A 12,210-nucleotide genomic window follows, 5' to 3' on the forward strand; every position below is an offset into this window, starting at 1 on the left:
ATAATATTTTGAATTTCTTCACTATCTGTGGTGATATCTCCTTTTTCATTTCTAATTTTGATAATTTGAGTTGATTCTCTTTTTCTTTTGGTTAGGTTGGCCAGGGGTTTATCAATTCTATTAATCTTTTCAAAGAACCAACTTTTTGTTTTATTGATTCTCTATTTTTTTTTGTTCTCTATTTCATTTATTTCTGCTCTAATTTTGATGATTTCTTGCCTTCTGCTGGCTTTGGGAATAGACTGTTGCAGAATTTCTAGATCCTTGAGTTGTGTCATTAGGTTCTTTACTTGGTGGTTCTCCATCCTTTTTATGTGGGCACTCAATGCAATAAACTTTCCTCTTAGTACTGCCTTCATGGTGTCCCATAGGTTTTGGTAGGTTGTGTCTCTGTTTTCGTTTGTTTCCATAAATTTCTTTATTTCTTCCCTAATTTCTGCTCTTACCCATTCGTCATTCAATAGTGTATCATTCATTCTCCATGAATTTGAATACTTTCTTTCGAGTTTCCTGTTGTTGATTTCTACTTTTATTCCGTTGTGGTCTGAAAAGATGCAAGGAATTATATTACATTTTTTGAATTTGCTGGTATTTTCTTTGTGTCCCAGGATGTGATCAATTTTGGAGAAGGTTCCATGGGCTGCTGAGAAGAAAGTGTATTCTGTAGTTCCTGGTTGAAATACTCTGAAAATGTCTATTAGGTCCATTTGGTTTATGGTTTCCTTTAGTTCTAAAACGTCTTTACTCATCTTTTGCCTTGAAGATCGATCCAGTGGTGTGAGAGGCGTATTAAAGTCTCCCAGAATTATTGTATTTGGGTCTACTTGGGATCTTATGTCCAGAAGGGTTTGTTTTACAAATGTGGTTGCACCCATATTTGGGGCATAAATATTTACTATCATTATATCTTCTTGGTATAGTGTTCCTTTTAGTAAAAGGAGGTGCCCTGATTTGTCTCTTTTGATGTGTTTTAGTTTAAAGTCTGTTTTGTTGGATATCATGGTTGCTATCCCTGCTCTTTTTTGGTCACTGGTGGCATGGTATATCTTTTTCCATCCTTTCACGTTCAGCCTGTGGATGTCTTTGGCTGTGAGGTGTGTTTCTTGCAGACAGCATATATTTGGATTATGTTTCCTAATCCACATTGCCAATCTATGTCTTTTGATTGGTGAGTTAAGTCCTTTGACATTAAGAGATATTATTGAAATATGATTTTTGTTTTCTGCCATTTTGTGTTCAGTCTACTCTTGGGTGGTGTGATCTTTCTTCTTTATGGTTAGCTTAGTAAGCAGATGAACATTTAAAAATCTTCCAAAAAATTTCATTCGAATGTATTTCGCACGGTAGACAGTTCTTAAGAAGGGAGAACACAGTTTCTTGACACGCAACATGGAAAGGTTTATTGGCCTTAATCTTCCTCACAGAAGTTTCACGTTATCTAGACGGTCTGATGTCACGGAGGCGAAGCACGGCGAGTCGGGCTGAGGGCGGCAAGCGCAGGCTCCCGCGGCGCTCACGCGTCCTTCTTCTCCAGCAAAACCTTGTGCAGCTCGTCTGCGTCCTCGCTAGTTTTTACCCGAATTAACATGGTGACCGGGACGGTGGGGTTCTTCTCATCGAGCGGTGGGTTTGGGATACAGACAATGAGGACGTTATTTTTCCCTGTTCGAGTACAGGGCATATTGGGTGGAATCAGAACGTTCAATAGTATGTTGCCTAGATTGGTATCAGCGCGCACCAAGAGCTGCGTCTTCTGGTTGGCAGTGGGCTTTAAATGCAGGGTGCCCACACCCTTCTCTTTAAATTCATTGTGTTTCTTGTAAAATAGTTTACACTTTTTGGAGTAGAAAGCATCCTCCTCTTTCACCTCAGTGATCACCACCTTGGGGGGCTCGTCGTTCTATTCTTCCTCTCCACCTTTGCATTCATTATTACCACTTCCTGCTTGATTATCGGTTTTAGCATAAAATGGTGACGCCACGGGTTTACTCTGGGCAGTATCTTTGCCAAATAAGCTGGAGTTTCCGGGGGGAAAAGGAAAATCCAGTCAGAGGAGCAGAGCTCGCTGAGCTCAAGACAGAGCTGTCGATCTTCTTGCCAAAACTAAACGAGGCGCTCGCGGCGCCTTGTGCTGCGTCTGTCTTTTCAGAAGCGCCCTCCGCCTTCCTCTCAGATGTGCCCTCAGCCGTGCAGCCATGAAAGGAGAACTTCACCTCCTGGGGGAGCTTTGCGGAACCAAACACGGAAGGGGGCTGTGCTTCCACCCACAGCCTGCTGGTTGCGCTTTCAGAACCACTACTGCCGCCGGCCTCCTGCTGCTGCTCGATGGCCGCCAAGTACTTCTCGTAGTCCTTAAAGATGGGCGTCAGGTCGCACAGGGGGTTGGTGTTCACGTGCTTCACGATCCAGTCCCGAACCGAGCAGTTCAAGGCAGCCAGCTGCTTGTGGTAGGCGCTCCCCGCGCAGGCACTGGAGGCCGGGCTGTGGGGGGGGGGGCTGCTGACCGCTGCCATTGGTTTTGGCAGCTGAGAGCTTCTTCTCCCCCCCAAGGCAGCAGGGCCGTTTGCAGCACATGAACCGAAGGCTGCCGTGGGCGCTGCCGCTGCCTTGGTACTGGCAAAGGGAGAGGCGCTGGTGGTGCTGGTTCCATTTGACAGTCCTTCCAGAGGCTTTCCCGGGGCACCACCAAATCCAGAAAACCCTCTTCCTCCAGAAGGCACCACCAGGCCTTTGAAGCCTTTAAAGGCTCCTCCGCTATCAGATTCAAAGCCAACATTCCTGCGCTGATTTTTGACAAGACTGTTAGTTTAATAGAGAAGAGATCATTTTTTCAAAAAATTATGTTGGGAGAACCTGATTTCTACCTCATACTATATTCTAAACTCAGCTCACCGGCAGGCTTTAATCCTAGTACTTGGGTGGCTGAGACAGGAGGATCACAGGTTTGAATCCCACCTCAGCAATTTAGTGAGACTGTCAGTAAGTGAGATCTTGTTTCCAAATAATAAAAAGGGCTGGGATGTGACTTGGAGGTAGAATGACCCTGGGTTCAATCCCCAGTACCACACCCGCCAAAAAAAATTAGTCACAGTTGATTAAAGGCTAATATAAAAGCCAAAATCATAAAATTTTTAGAAGAAAACAAGTGAATCTTCATGATCTTGAATTTGGCTGTGATAGCAAAAGCATAAACTAAAGAAAATATGAATTTAAATTTAAAAATAAACGTACTAAGTATTATCAAGAGGGTAAAAAGTAAATTTTTGTAATAAGAGAAAATATTTGCAATTTATATATATAATAGGGGTTAATATAAAGAGCTACTATGACTGAACAACCAAAGGATACAAAAACAAAACAACCCATTTTTACAAATGGGCAAGGCCAGTGTGGTGGCACACACCTGTAATTCCAGTACTTGGGAGGCTGGAACTTGGGGATTACAGTGGCAAGGACAGCTTCAGCAAGTAGTGAGACTCTCATCCACCTAGAAAGACCCTGTTTCAAACAGAAAATAAAAAACGGCTGGAGGTGTATCTAGGAGTTAGAATGCCCCTGGTTTCAGTCTTCAGTACCACAATAATAATGATTATAATGATATTTAAAAATGGGCAAGTCACCGGGCGTGGTGGTGCACGCTTGTAATCCCCGCGCTTGGGAGGCGGAGACAGGAGGTTCGCGCTGGCGTAAGAGACCCTGTTTCAAAAATATAAAATAGGTCTGGGAGTGTAGCCCGGAGGTAGAAGGGCTTCCAGGAACCCCAGTACCAAAAAAAAAAAAATGGGCAAGGGACTTGAATAAATATCTATTTAAGGAGGATATATAATGGTCCAGTAAACACATGAAAAGATACTCACTATCATTAGAGAATGTAAAATAAAAACCACAACAAGATTATCAATTTACATGTACTAGGATAGATATAAGAATCATTTTATAAACACTAACCAGTGTTGGTAAGGACATGAGGAAATTGGAACCATTGTACATTGCAGGTAAGATTGTAAAATGGAGAAACCACAGTAGAAAAGTCTCCCAGTTCCTCAAAAAGCTACACATAGACTTAGCATGTGGTGCAGCAATTCCGCCCGCAGTTCTATGCCCCCAAAATTGAAAATAGTGAATCAGACAACTGCATGTCAATATTCATGGCAGCATTATTCACAATAGCCAAAAGGTAGAAACAGGGTAAGTGTCCATTAACAGATGACTGACTAAACAGTATGTGCATCCTCTTCTCTGATCCTGTCTAAAGGGAGTTCTATAAGTTTCCTGGATCTGTGTATCAACCTCTTGCTCTATGTTTGGAAAATTTTCTGCTATAACTTCCTTGAAGAGCTTGTTGATCCCTTTGGTTTCACTTTCTTTTCCCTCCTCTATTCCAATGATTCTTAGGTTAGCTCTCTTAAAATGGGCCCATATTTCTTCAATATCAGATTCCTGCTGTCGGATATTTTTTTCTAAGTTAGAAACTATGCGTTCATTTTTGGAATGATCATCTTCTAAGAGCGAGATTCTGTTCTCCATGTGGTCTAATCGGTTGTTTGTGCTTTGAATTGAGGCCTTTACTTCATTAATTGCATCCTTTATCTCTTTTTGGCTCTCTCTGAGTTCTTTTCGAAGCACGTCTATTATTTCTACAGTTATTTTCCTGATTTGATCTTCTAGAAATCTCTGATTTTCTGTTTTATCGGGTTCTGATGTTGTGGGGTTGTGGGCATTCATTGCTCCAGTATTATTCCTCTTTCCCATGATTTCGGAAGTTTGTGCCTTCTCTGGGTTCTTCCCTTGGGTCACTATGACTTCACTTAAGGTGTTCTGGATCTTGAGTCAGTAGTATCTCAGACCCCACTACTCCTTTACTGGGATGTATCACAGAGTCTCCGACCCAGAGAGTCGATAGAGGCTGCTTTAGATTGTGGGGGGTGCCAGGTTGCACGTTCTCCTATGGTGTGATATCTCTGGCACCGCCCCTCCCCCACTGGGTCAAGTCCAGGGAGTACAGTAATGGGATTTCTCCTCTGTAACTTCCCAAACCAAGTTATGAAAGCCAGAAGGGCATGGAGTAACATATTCCAAATTCAGAAAGAAAACAACTTCCAGCCAAAAATTTCCTACCCAGCAAAACTATCCATCAAATTAGATGGGGAAATAAGAAGCTTCCATGACAAACAGAAACTGAAGCAATTTGTGTCTTCAAAACCAGCGCTAGAGAAAATACTCAAGGAGATTAACTGCAAAGAGGAAATGGGTAATACACGCCAGAACCAAAGAAACAAGAATTTCCATTCAGCAGACAACTAAGCAAAGAAGAATAAACAGTATCTCAAACAGAAATAAGATCTTAACATGTTGGGAATTAAAAATTATCTCTCTATAATCACACTGAATGTAAACGGTCTCAACTCCCCAATAAAAAGACATAAAGTGGCAAAATGGATTAAAAGCCACAATCCATCCATCTGCTGCTTACAAGAAACACACCTTACAAGTAAAGATAGGAACAAACTCAAGGTAAAGGGCTGCAGCAAGGTAATCCATGCTAATGGTACTCGAAGACAAGCAGGAGTAGCAACTATGATATCAGACAAGTTAGACTTCAAACCCAAACTTATTAGAAGAGACAAAGAAGGTCACATTTTACTGGTAAAAGGAATAATCCAGCAAGAGGAAATAACAATAATCAACATCTATGCCCCAAACATAGGGGCAGCTACTTTCATAAATCAAACTCTTTGTGACATGAAGTCACACATAAATCCCAACACAATAATACTGGGAGATTTCAACACACCTCTCACAATACTAGACCGATCTTCCAGACAAAGGGTCAGTAAAGATGTCTCAGAACTAAAGAACACCATTAACCAAATGGACCTGTTGGACACATATAGAATATTTCACCCAACTACAGCAGAGTTTACATTTTTCTCAGCTGCTCACGCAACCTTCTCCAAAATAGATCACATCCTGGGACACAAAATGAGCACTAGCAAATTTAAGAAATGTTACATACTTCCCTGTGTCGTTTCAGACCATAATGGAATGAAACTAGAAATCAACTATAAGAAGACCCAGAGAAACAACATAAACATGTGGAGACTGAACACCACACTTCTGAATGAAGAATGGGTCATAGAAGATGTAAGAGGTGAAATCAAGAAATTTCTAGAAACAAATGAAAATAAAGAAACAACATATCAAAACCTCTGGGACACCCTGAAGGCAGTATTAAGAGGAAAGTTTATAGCACTGAGTGCTCACATAAGAAAAACAGAAAATCTTCAAATAAATAGCCTTATGACACACCTCAAAGCCCTTGAAAAGCAGGAACAATTGAACCCCAAAGCCAGCAGAAGACGGGAAATTATTAAAAGTAGAGCAGAAATTAATGAAATAGAGAATAAAAAAAAATACAGAAAATCAACAAACCAAAAGCTGGTTTCTTGAAAAAATTAACAAGATTGATAAACCACTGGCCAACCTAACTAAAAAAAAGAGAGAATCAACACAAATTATGAAGATAAGTGATGAAAAGGGAGACATTACTACTGACAGCGTAGAAATCCAGAGGATTATCAGAAACTACTTTGAAAAACTATACTCCAACAAAATGGAAAATCTGGAGGAAATCGACAACTTCCTAGATAAATACAACCTTCCTAAACTGAGTCAAGAAAATATAGAACACTTAAACCAACCAATAACAATCAAAGAGATTGAAACAGCAATAAAGAGCTTACCCAAAGAAAAGCCCAGGACCAGATGGTTTCCAAAGTGAATTCTATAAAACCTTTATAGAAGAGCTTATCCCAATACTACTCAAAATATTTTGGGAAATAGAAAAAACCGGGACTCTCCCAAATACATTCTATGAAGCCAACATCACACTAATACCCAAACCGAATAAAGACAGTTCAAGGAAGGAAAACTACAGGCCTATATCTCTGATGTTGGATGCAAAACTATTAAACAAAATACTAGCAACATGCATTCAAAACCACATCAAGAAAAATCATTCACCATGACCAAGTAGGGTTCATCCCAGGGATGCAAGGCTGGTTCAATATACGAAAATCAATCCATGTAATCCATCATGTAAACAGAATCAAAAACAAAAACCACATGATCATCTCAATAGACACTGAAAAAGCATTTGATAAAATTCAACATCCATTTATGATAAAAACACTGCAGAGAATTGGAATAGAAGGAACATATCTCAACATTATTAAGGCAATCTACAATAAGCCCACTGCCAACATCATATTAAATGGGGAAAAACTTCAAGAATTCCCCCTAAAAACAGGAACGAGACAAGGATGTCCACTATCACCACTTCTCTTCAATATAGTACTAGAGACTCTAGCCAGAGCAATAAGGCAAGAAAAGGAAATCAAAGGAGTACAAATAGGAAAAGAAGAACTTAAGCTTTCACTATTTGCAGATGACATGATACTATATTTAGAAAACCCAACAAACTCAACCAAAAGGCTTATAGAACTGATCAACAAATTCAGCAAAGTATCTGGATACAAAATCAATCTTAAAAAATCAGAAGCTTTCCTGTACACCAACCATAAAGCCACTGAAAAAGAAATTCAGAAAACACTTCCACTCAGGATCTCCCACAAAAAAAATAAAATACCTAGGAATAAACTTGACCAAGGAGGTAAAAGATCTCTACAAAGAAAATTATAAAACACTGAAAAAAGAAATCAAAGAAGATCTTAGAAGATGGAAAGATCTTCCATGTTCATGGATTGGCAGAATAAATATCATTAAAATGGCCATCCTCCCAAAAGTGATCTACAGATTTAATGCAATGCCCATTAAACTACCAAGATCATTCCTCACAGACATAGAAAAATCAGTCCTTAAATTTATCTGGAATAACAAAAAGCCCAGAATACCCAAGGTAGTTCTCAGCAACAAAAACCACGCAGGAGGAATCACAATACCTGACTTTAAACTATACTACAAAGCCATTGTTATAAAAACAGCATGGTACTGGCAAAAGAACAGATATATAGACCAATGGAGCAGAATAGAAGACCCAGAAACAAGTCCACACACTTTCAGCCAATTGATTTTTGACAAAGGGGCCAAAAACATACACTGGAAAAAAGATAGCCTCTTCAACAAATGGTGTTGGCAAAACTGGTTAACCATATGCAGAAAATTGGATGTTAATCCCACTTTTTCACCCTGTACAAAAGTCAACTCACGATGGGTCAAAGACTTGGAAATTAAACCAGAGACCTTGAAGCTCCTTGAAGAGGGCATAGGTCCAACACTACAACACATAGGCACAGACAAACATTTCCTCAACAAGACCCCAAAGCCACAACAAATTAAAAGGAGAATCAATACATGGGATTGCATGAAACTGAAGAGCTTCTGTTCAGCAAAGGAAACCATCAAGAATATCAATCGAGAGCCAACAGAATGGGAGAAGATTTTTGCCACCTACACCACTGATTGAGGACTAATATCTAGAATATACAGAGAACTCAAGAAACTCAACACTAAGAAAACAAAGCATCCAATAACAAAATGGGCAAATGAACTAAATAGACACTTCACAAAAGAAGAAATTCAAATGGCCAATAAATGCATGAAAAAATGCTCAACATCACTGGCAATCAGAGAGATGCAAATCAAAACTACCTTGAGATTTCACCTAACTCCAACTAGAATGGCAATCATTCAAAACACAAACAACAACAGATGCTGGCGAGGATGTGGAGAAGTGGGAACTCTAAGACATTGTTGGTGGGATTGCAAATTAGTGCAACCACTTTGGAAAACAGTATGGAGAATCCTCAGAAGAATGGGAACAAATCTTCCATTTGATCCAGCAATACCACTGTTGGGTATCTACCCAAAAGAAAAGAAACCAAACTACCAAACTAATGCATGTGTATCTATGTTCACAGCTGCACAATTCACCATAGCCAAACTATGGAACCAGCCAAGATGTCCATCAACAGATGAATGGATTACAAAACTGTGGGATATGTACACAATGGAATTTTACTCAGCCATCAAAAAAAACTCAATTACATCATTTTCAGGGAAATGGATGGAACTGGAGGACATTATGCTAAGTGAGATTAGTCAGGCACATAAAATAAGAAATCAGATGCTTTCCCTAATATGTGAGAGTTAGGGAGAAAAGAGGAGCAAACAAGACAACCTAAAGGAGGAGAAAGGAGGGGGGAATAGGAAAATCTCTAAAGCTCACAATGTACTTAAACATATCGAAGTCAATCACTAAGCCAAGCAAGGGAGGGAGGGACAGGGAGGGAATGGGGTGGGATTTGGGTAGGGGTTAAATCAGCGATGAGTACATGTTTGTACACACAAGTTTTTTACCCCAATAAGTTGTATGGATATAATGCACCAATAAAAAAAATTTTTTTAATTGGTGTCCAATATATATTCTAAATATAATCTTTCTTTTTTAAAATTAAAAAAAATTTATATTTAGGTCTTTTATCTAATTTGAGTTAATATTTGTATATGTGTTAGGTAAGGGTCCAATTTTATTCTTTTTCATGTAATTATTATTTTTCAACAATATTGAGTTAAAAGATTATTATTTCCTCCACCAAATGTTCATGGAAACCTTGTCAAAAATAACTTGACAATATATGGAAGAATTTATCTCTAGGCTTTTATTTAACTCCAATGGTTTATATATCTGCCTTTAGAACAGTACTACACTGTTTCAATTATTGTAGCTTTATATGGTTTGAAATCAGAAAATATACATCTTCTAGCTTTGTTCTTCTTTGAGATTGTTTTGGGTATCTAGAGTCCATATTCCATATCAGGATAGATTTTTTCTGAAAAATAAATAAATAAATGTATGATACCTTCACCTAAAAAAAAGAAAGAAAAGAAAAAAATATTCTCTGGTAAGAAAGAAAGCAAAAAGAAATATTGAACTGTTATCTTTTAGTCATCAAAAGCTTGGTATCAGACAAATGAAACTGTTTTGTGAGAGTATCATCATTAATATTGGATAAATTGCTATAAAACTAGATGTCAACCACTAAGCCAAGCATGGGAAGGAGGGATGGGGAGGGAACGGGGTGGGGATCGGGTAGGGGCTAACTAGGTGATGTGTGCATGTATGTCTACAAAAGTATTTTCTTTATACCATTATGATGTATGAATACATTGCACCAATAAAAAATTAAATTAAAAAAAGATTCTGTTGAAATGTTGAGTTCAATGAATTTTAGTATACTCAAAGTTATGCAATCATTTTCACATATAATTTTAAAATATTCTCATCACCTTACAGGGAATATTATGCTTGTTTATAGTTATTCCCAATTTCTTCTTCCTTCCAGTGCTTGAAAACCACTAATTTACTTTTTGAGGCTCCACAAACTTGATTTTCTGACATTTTTATAACTGGAATCACACAACAGGTGGTTTGTGACTGGCCTCTTTTTCACTTAGCATAATATGTTTGAAATTTACCCATGTTGTGACATTTTATGACTGAAGAATATTTTGTTGTATGGCTAGGCCACATTTTATTGATTTATTCCTCCACTGGCATCTGATTTGTTTCTACCTTTGGCTATTATGAAAAACATGGCTATGAATAATCATGCACAGATTTTGTGTGGATGTATATTTTCATTTCTTTTGTGTATGTGCCCAGGAGTTGAATTTCTGTGCCATATTGTAACTCCATGGTTAGGATTTAGAGAAACTGCCACTGTTTTGCAAAGTCCTGGCACCATTTTATATTCCTAACACAACATATGGGGTTTCAATCTACAAACATCCTCATCAACTCTAGGTTATTAGCTTTTTTTACTGTAACTATCTTCACTGTAATTGTGTGTGTGTGTGTGTGTGTGTGTGTGTGTGTGTGTGTGTGTGTGTCTTGATTGCCACTGACCCACGGGGTCATCAAGAACACCTGCCTGACTGTGTGTCTTGGGGAAGGGTGGGAAACACCAAGGATAGAAGCTCAAAAGTGAGCCCAGTGGCCTGGGCTTGTGGTACCAAGCCAGCATGTCTCCTGCCTCCTACTTCCCCTTCCCTGGAACCCTTTTGATTTATTTTTAAATAGAAGCAGTATTTTTATTGTATTTATTGCCAGTAACAATAGTTCATTTGTCAGTCAAGAATATTAAAAATATTTAAAAATTAATAGTTGAAAGCAAATTTTTCCATGAAAGAGTAAATTACCAACACAACAGACAAAATAGATGTAGACACCTGAAAGACAGCAATAAAATATACTAAGCCTGGCGTGGTGGCGCACGCTTGTAATCCCAGCATTTGGGAGGCTGAGACCAGACGATCGCGGTTCACGGACAGCCTCAGCTACTTAGTGAGGATCTCTGCAACTTAGTGAGACCCTGTTTAAAAAAATAAAGAATACGCCAGGCGTGGTGGTGCACACATGTAATCCCTGGGCTTGAGAGGTGGAGACAGAAGGATCGTGCAGGTTTGAAGCCAGCCTCCCTGGTTTAAGAGACCCTATTTCCAAATAAAATTATAAAATAGGTCTGGGAGTGTAGCCCTAGGTGGAAGGACTTCCAGCAACCCCAGTACCACTAAAGGGAAAAAAAGCATAAAAAAAAACAGGGCAGGAGGTGTAGCTCGGAGGTCGATAGCCCCTGGGTTCCATCCCCAGACCCTCCCCCCTCAAATAAATGATTTAAAGGCGTGGATTCTAATTCTTGTTATTTAGAAAATACAAAATGGCTTTCATACCCCATTAGCAATATACTGGGTGAATGTGCTCCTCCAACTCTAGTAGGGAAGCTTAGGAAGTGGCTGGTCACCTGGACCCACACACACTGCACAGGGGACATGACTGTTGTTTCCTTAATCCTCCTGCAGGGCCTGCGACTGGTGCTGTTGGTGGAGGACAGCTTGCTACTGCACTCCATGTCTGGTCAGTTTGTGCCCCCTTCCCTGACTCTTGTGAGAATGGAGAGGTGGGCACTTCCTCCTCTATCCCTCCCTGAGGCTCTTCCTGGGCTCTCCCTTCGATTTCTTTGGAACAAAAAGGGGGAGGTGACTGGTTGGCCAGGACCCGCAGCCTGCTCTGCCTGCTGGGGTGGCAAAGGCAGGAGACAGCATCTGTGCTGGAGAGGTCTCCTGAGGGCTTCAGAGGGTCCCGATGGGCAGGAGTTTCTAGTGGACCCTCAGACCATGACCATGAGGTCT

At 39.7% G+C, this 12,210-nt stretch overlaps 1 pseudogene across 1 annotated transcript; it reads right to left on the reverse strand.

The window, feature by feature from the left end:
- Positions 1-1,513: 1,513 nt before the first annotated feature.
- LOC308276754 (nuclear pore complex protein Nup50-like) lies at positions 1,514-11,852 on the reverse strand (annotated as a pseudogene). Its single transcript has 2 exons — positions 11,752-11,852; positions 1,514-2,799 (listed from the first exon to the last, which is right to left on the reverse strand). The product of its transcript is annotated as a nuclear pore complex protein Nup50-like (transcript).
- Between the last annotated feature and the right edge of the window lie 358 nt (positions 11,853-12,210).

The sequence above is a fragment of the Muscardinus avellanarius genome, assembly GCF_963383645.1.
Source record: "Muscardinus avellanarius genome assembly, chromosome: 18".
Classification (NCBI taxonomy): domain Eukaryota; kingdom Metazoa; phylum Chordata; class Mammalia; order Rodentia; family Gliridae; genus Muscardinus; species Muscardinus avellanarius.